Here is a 6,712-nt window from a genome sequence, read left to right on the forward strand (position 1 = left end):
ACAATTTGTATGGAAACACAAAAGACCCCGAATAGCCAAAGCAATCTTGAGAAAGAAAAATGGAGCTGGAGGAATCAGGCTCCCTGACTTCAAACTACACTACAAAGCTACAGTAATCAAGACAGAATGGTACTGGCACAAAAAAAGAAATATAGATCAATGGTACAGGATAGAAAGCCCAGAGATAAACCCTCACACATATGGTCACCTAATTTACCACAAAGGTGACAAGAACATACAATGGAGAAAAGACAGCCTCTTCAATAAGTGGTGCTAGGAAAACTGAACAGCTACATGTAAAAGAATGAAATTAGAACACCACCTAACACCATATACAAAAATAAACACCAAATGGATTAAAGACCTAAATGTAACACTGGACACTACAGAGGAAAACATAGGAAAACCGCTCTTTGACATAAACCACAGCAAGATCTTTTCTGATCCACCTCTCAGAGTAATGAAAATAAACAAATGAGACCTAATTAAACTTAAAAGCTTTTGCACAGCAAAAGAAACCATAAACAAGACCAAAAGACAGCCCTCAGAATGGGAGAAAATATTTGCAAATGAAACAACAAAGGATTAATCTCCAAAATATACAAACAGCTCATGGAGCTTAATATCAAAAAAGCAAACAACCCCATTAAAATATGGGCAGAAGACCTAAATAGACATTTCACCAAAGAAGACATAGAGATGGCCAAGGGGCACATGAAAAGATGCTCAACATCACTAATTAGTAGAGAAATGCAAATCAAAACTACAGTGAGGTACCACCTCACACTGGTCAGAATGGCCATTATCAAAAAATCTAGAAACAGTAAATGTTGGAGAGGGTGTGGTGAAAAGGGAAACTTCCTGTACTCTTGGTGGCAATGTAAATTGATACAACAACTATGAAGAACAGTATGGAGGTTCCTTAAAAAATAAAAATTGAACTACCATATGAACCAGCAATCCCACTACTGGGCATATACCCTGAGAAGACCATAATTCAAAAAGAGACATGTACCACAATGTTCACTGCTGCACTATTTACAATGACAGGTGAATGGATAAAGAAGATGTGGCATGTATATACAATGGAATATTACTCAGCCATAAAAAAGAATGAAACTGAGTCATTTGTAGAGATGTGGATGGACTTAGAGACTGTCATACAGAGTGAATTAAGTCAGGAAGAGAAAAACAAATATCCTATATTAACACATATATGTGGAATCTAGAAAAATGGTACAGATGAACCTATTTGCAGGGCAGGAATAAGGATGCAGACATAGAGAATGGACTTGAGGACATGGGTGGTGGGTGGGAAGCTGGGATGATGTGAGAATAGCATCGACATATATACCTTACCAAATGTAAAAGAGATAGCTGGTGAGAAGCAGCAGCATAGCACAGGGCAATCAGTGGTGCTTTGCGACTACCTAGAGGGGTGGGATAGGGAGGGTGAGCAGGAGGCTTAAGAGAGAGGGAATATGGGGATATATTTATGCATATGGCTGATTCACTTTGTTGTACAACAGAAACTAACACAGCATTGTGAAGCAATTACATTCCAATAAAGATTTTTTTTAAAAAATTGGATACATGCACCCCAGTGTTCATTTTAGCACTATTTACAATAGCCAAGACTTGGAAGCAACCTAAATGTCCTTCAACAAAGGAATGGATAAAGAAGATGTGGTATATATACATATATATATATATATATATATATACATACACACACACATATGTTTATATATATATATATAATGGAATATTACTCAGCCATAAAAAGGAATGAAACAATGCCATTTGCAGCAACATGGATCGACCTAGAGATTATCATACTAAGTGAAGTAAGTCAAACACAGAGAGACAAATATCATATGATATCACTTATATGAGGAATCCAAAAAATTGATACAAATGAACGTTTTTACAAAACAGAAATAGACTCACAAACACAGAAAACAATGATGGTTACCAAAGGGGAAAGCGGGTGAGGGATATATTAGGTAGTTAGGATGAACAGATACTACTATATATAAAATACATAAACATCAAGGACCTACTCAGGGAACTATGTTCAATATCATATAATAAGCTATAATTGAAAAGAATATGAAAAAGAATATATATATTCTTTCATATATATATATATTTATCTCCTCTCACCTTCTGGGATGGCCTACACTCTGTGCAGTGTGTTTCTCTCTAAATAAATCCACTTTTTACCTACACTTTATCTCTCACTTAATTCTTTCTGTGATTAGACATAAATAACCTGAGCTTCATTAAGTCCTGAGACAGTGTGTGATCTCAATTAAAAGAGAGTGGGTTCTGGCTGGGTTCTAGTCCCTGCACGTGGGTTAAAGTCCAATCTGAGGTGCACGGTTTCAGCTGACATGTTAGAAGGGACACTGAGCCAGCTGTACCAGGGAGGCTGCTCTGCCAATGTTTGCCTATGTTTGTCAGGCTGGTCAACCCCAAATGTTTTGGGACTCTGATCGGGAACCTAGGTCCAGACCAGGGGAATGATGGCAACTGGCATGGTTTGCTATAGAAAGATGGTGTGGAATGGCTATGCTTATGCACATACAACAGCAGGTCCAGGACAGAATTGTTGTTGTAGGATTTGATAATCTATACTCGTCTTGACTCTGAGGTTTTTCTCCTACATTCTATATTCATGTCTGTACCATTTCTTTCTTTCTTTCTTTCTTTCTTTTCTAAACCCCAGAAGCCCTGTGTGGCTGCCAAGAGTACTTTTTATTGATAAGTGCTGACCCTTTATTTCCCACTTATAGCTAGACCAACTCCCACTCATTGTCAATCCTTTCGGGGCCACCTTCTATACATTTGTTTGCATCAACTTTTGGGGCACTATCACCTGGTTGGGAGACTACTTTGGAAGGTGTAGCATCTAAAATACTAAGTGCCAATCTTGACCAAATTTCCTGGTGGGTTTTGTCATGAAAGTGGAATTTTGGATAGCATGGGATTTAGAGACATCACCTCAGGCTTGGGTCTGAAATGGATCATGTTGCATCATTCCCAACCAATACCCCCCTGGGCCACACATTCCAAGACTGAGAAAAATTGTGACAACAGGAATTAAAAAGGAAAAAACTTATTAGGTTATGTAATCAGGTTTGGCCACAATCTGAGTTAGGAAATTTAAATGGAGTGAGGTACCATATGTTCAAATTTTCATGGCCTTGTATTTAGGCAATGGACCCCCCTAAAAACTAAGTCATGTGTAGCTCAGAGGGATAACTCTAGGAAAGACACAGAGGACATTTTAACAGACCCACCCTATGGGGCCATGCAGTACACCAGGTGGGGAACAACACTGTCCCAAGGTGAACTCACAACGGAATTACCAGGTGAATTCTATTGATAGGTATAGACAGGACCATATGATCACCTGTTTAATAGAGCTTATGAAGAAACTTACAGTAAAACATGTTAATTATGAAAAAGCGAAAGAGGTCCAACAGGGACAGGATGAAAATCCTGCAGTCTTCCAAGGGAGACTAGTGGAGGCCTTTAGGAAGTATACAAATGTAGATCCCTCCTCCCCAGAGGGACAGGCCCTTTTGGCTATGCATTTCATAGCCCAGTGTACCCCAGACATCAGGCACAAAATTCAGAAAGCAACTGCTGCTCCTCAGACTCTGATGAATGATTTAATCCAATTGGCTTATTTGGTTTTCAATAATAGGGATATGACCAAAAAGACTGAACGCACCCAGAGAAATATGCAAAAGGCCCAAATGATTGCAGTGGCTTTGTCCTCTCAGAGACCACCAGTGGTGGGGGTGGGGGTCAGCTTTTCTGGGACAATCTGGCCCTGGTGGACCACTAGACCCATGGGTACCCAGACAGGACCAGTGTACCCTGTGTGGACAAAAGGGACAATGGAGGAAGGATTGTGATCAATGCACCCTTTGCAAACAGCTAGGGCATTGAAAGAGGGAATGCCCCAGATGCCAGAGAGCAATGGGGATCCCTTGGCCATTGATGGTTTTACAATCAGAAGACTGAAGTGGCCAGAGCCCAAAAATGACTCTGTCTAGAAATACCATCTACATAACTAATGTCGAGCTTTGGGTGGTCATTGATGTGGTGGTCCACTTGATAAAATTTTTTATATATGCTATTGCAACCTTTCCAGTCTTAATCAAAAAGACTGGAAAACTTAGCAATCATAAGGAGTATATAATGGGGGTGTCAGGGAAGAGGCAGGGGCACACTTTCCTGGAACCCCTTTTGTGCAACATCAATGGCCAGTTGTTTTTACATTCCTTTCTGTTTGTGCCTGATTGTCCCATCCCTTTAATGGGAAGAGATTTATTACCTAAGCTAGGGGCCATTCTGTTTCTCTAGGGGCAAGGTAACCACCTTCATCACCAAATGATTCTAACAGAAAGTGGAAAGGAACAGATTGAATCTGGAGCTGAAATAGAAGCCTTAGTAGACCCTGGAGTGTGGAATATCGAGGTTCTGGGCTTGGCCAAAGATATCCAGTTGGTGGTTATTAAGTTAAAAAGGGTTATAGAGTGTCTACATATAAGGCACAAATTTCTTTAACCAGGAAGATCCTTGAAAGGGTTTGTAAATAGATTACTAAAATGGGAGGCCACTGGTCTAACTAAACTAACCATAGATGATATTCAGAGCCTGATAGGAATTTTGAGGGAAAGTAAAACCTCACAACACCGGTGAAGTGGGTGTGTCAGTCTTTTGATATCATTGAGGTGGCTACCCAATTCTTTGAGAAAGAAGAAAAAGAAGAAAAAATATTTTTCTGGCCTCAAGGGAATAAAGTCATCCTAGGAGGAATTTGCCTGTGCCTTTGAGATGCAAATGTTCTACCTGGTCATCTCTAGTAACCCTTACGTCCACCATCTTTTTAAAATGCAAAATTTGAAAAAATGGGTAAAGTAATTTAGTATTTGGATAAATAGAAATCCTAAGTGTCTTTTTATAAACATTAGTAAAAAGTGTTTAGCCATCTAGACATGTAACCTTGATTTGCTCCATTTGCCAGAAGACCAATTTGAATCCAACCCCTTGTAACTGATGGATTTTATGTTGTTGTGCCTGATTCATGGCTGAAATTCTGAAATGCGAACTATGAGGTCTCTGTTTGCTTGTGTGTTTTTATGTATCTGTATGTGTGTTGCAGATGTATGATATTGCCAAAATTAATTCATAAAAGAGCTCTATTTGGGCTTCCCTGGTGGCGCAGTGGTTGAGAGTCCGCCTGCCAATGCAGGGGACACGGGTTCATGCCCCGGTCCGGGAAGATCCCACATGCCGCGGAGCGGCTGGGCCCGTGAGCCATGGCCGCTGAGCCTGCGCGTCCGGAGCCTGTGCTCCGCAATGGGAGAGGCCACAACAGTGAGAGGCCCGCGTACCGCAAAAAAAAAAAAAAAAAAAAAAAAGTGCTCTATTTAATTGGCTTAAAGGAACTTAAGTGCTCATACAAATACCATAAATATGAAGATAACCAGCCAAAATGAATTTTGGGTTCAAGTGATCTAGGAAATATTCAACATTAAATTAATATCTGCTATTAAAGCTGGCTTAAGCTTGTTGGTTTGATTAATACAGACATGTCTTTAGAGTTTTCAGTGTTAAATATAATACTTCTGTAGTACCTAGGTTTACTGAAGTTCAAGTTTATGTTATTCCTGTTACAGAGTTTATCAGCAGGAAGAAAAATACTAAATTAACTAGGATTATTTGGTATGTTAATGTAGTCATTTGTAATTTTGGTTATTGTAACCAAGTTCATCAATTACACTGTAATCAGATGTTTAACAGTGCTTTTTAAGTCTTTTGTCATTTATAGATAGTTATCTTTTACTCTGATGCTGTTACAAAAAGTGCTTCATCATCAAGAAGATTCATAGGAAGGCCAAGGAAACAGTTACAACAGTTCCACATCAAGATGATGGCTATGAGAGGGCTCCAGCCCATACCAACTTAAAACAAATAGCTCTCCTGCCCCTGGGACACCTAGGTCAGGCATCCAGAGATTTTTACTCCCTGACAGGCAGGGTCAACACCCCTACTCAGCTGTTACAGAAGATGGACCTTTGCCCCTCTGCTTCCCATAAGATTATGGGAGTAAAATCTCTGAGGGGAGGATGAAACAGGAGGAAAGGAGGCAGGGCACAACCTTTAAAAGAATGACATAGCCATAGGACATTACAGAAACTGGTTAGAACCAACTAGGTCCAAGATGGTGGAAGATTTGACTTCCAGTAGACCTTGAGCCTCATTATACATTCATTGTAATACATTAACATGATAAATGACACACCCACAGGTGCCATGACAGTTCAGAGGCTAACCATAAAAGGCCAAAAAGTGGGCGGTGGCCCAATTCCTGGAAATCCATGCCCTTCCCCCAAATTATTGGAATAGCCCTCCTACTCATTAGCCTATGAAATTACCCAACTCATAAAAACTAACTATGCCTCTCACCTTCTGAGATGGTTCACACTGTCTGTGGAGTGTGTTTCTCTCTAAATAAATCCAATTCTTACCTAAACACAACAAACAAACAAAAACAACAAACAAGCAAAAAATATTTGTAACTGAATCACTTTTTTGTACACCTGAAACTAACACAATCAAGTATACTTGAAGTATAAAAGGAAAAAAGAAATAAAAGAAAAAAACAACAAAAAACTTTGTCCTGAGGAAA

Source organism: Delphinapterus leucas, chromosome 7, assembly GCF_059928025.1.
Source record: "Delphinapterus leucas isolate spDelLeu-1000000601 "Yukka" chromosome 7, BTC_Dleu_Yukka2, whole genome shotgun sequence".
Lineage (NCBI taxonomy): Eukaryota > Metazoa > Chordata > Mammalia > Artiodactyla > Monodontidae > Delphinapterus > Delphinapterus leucas.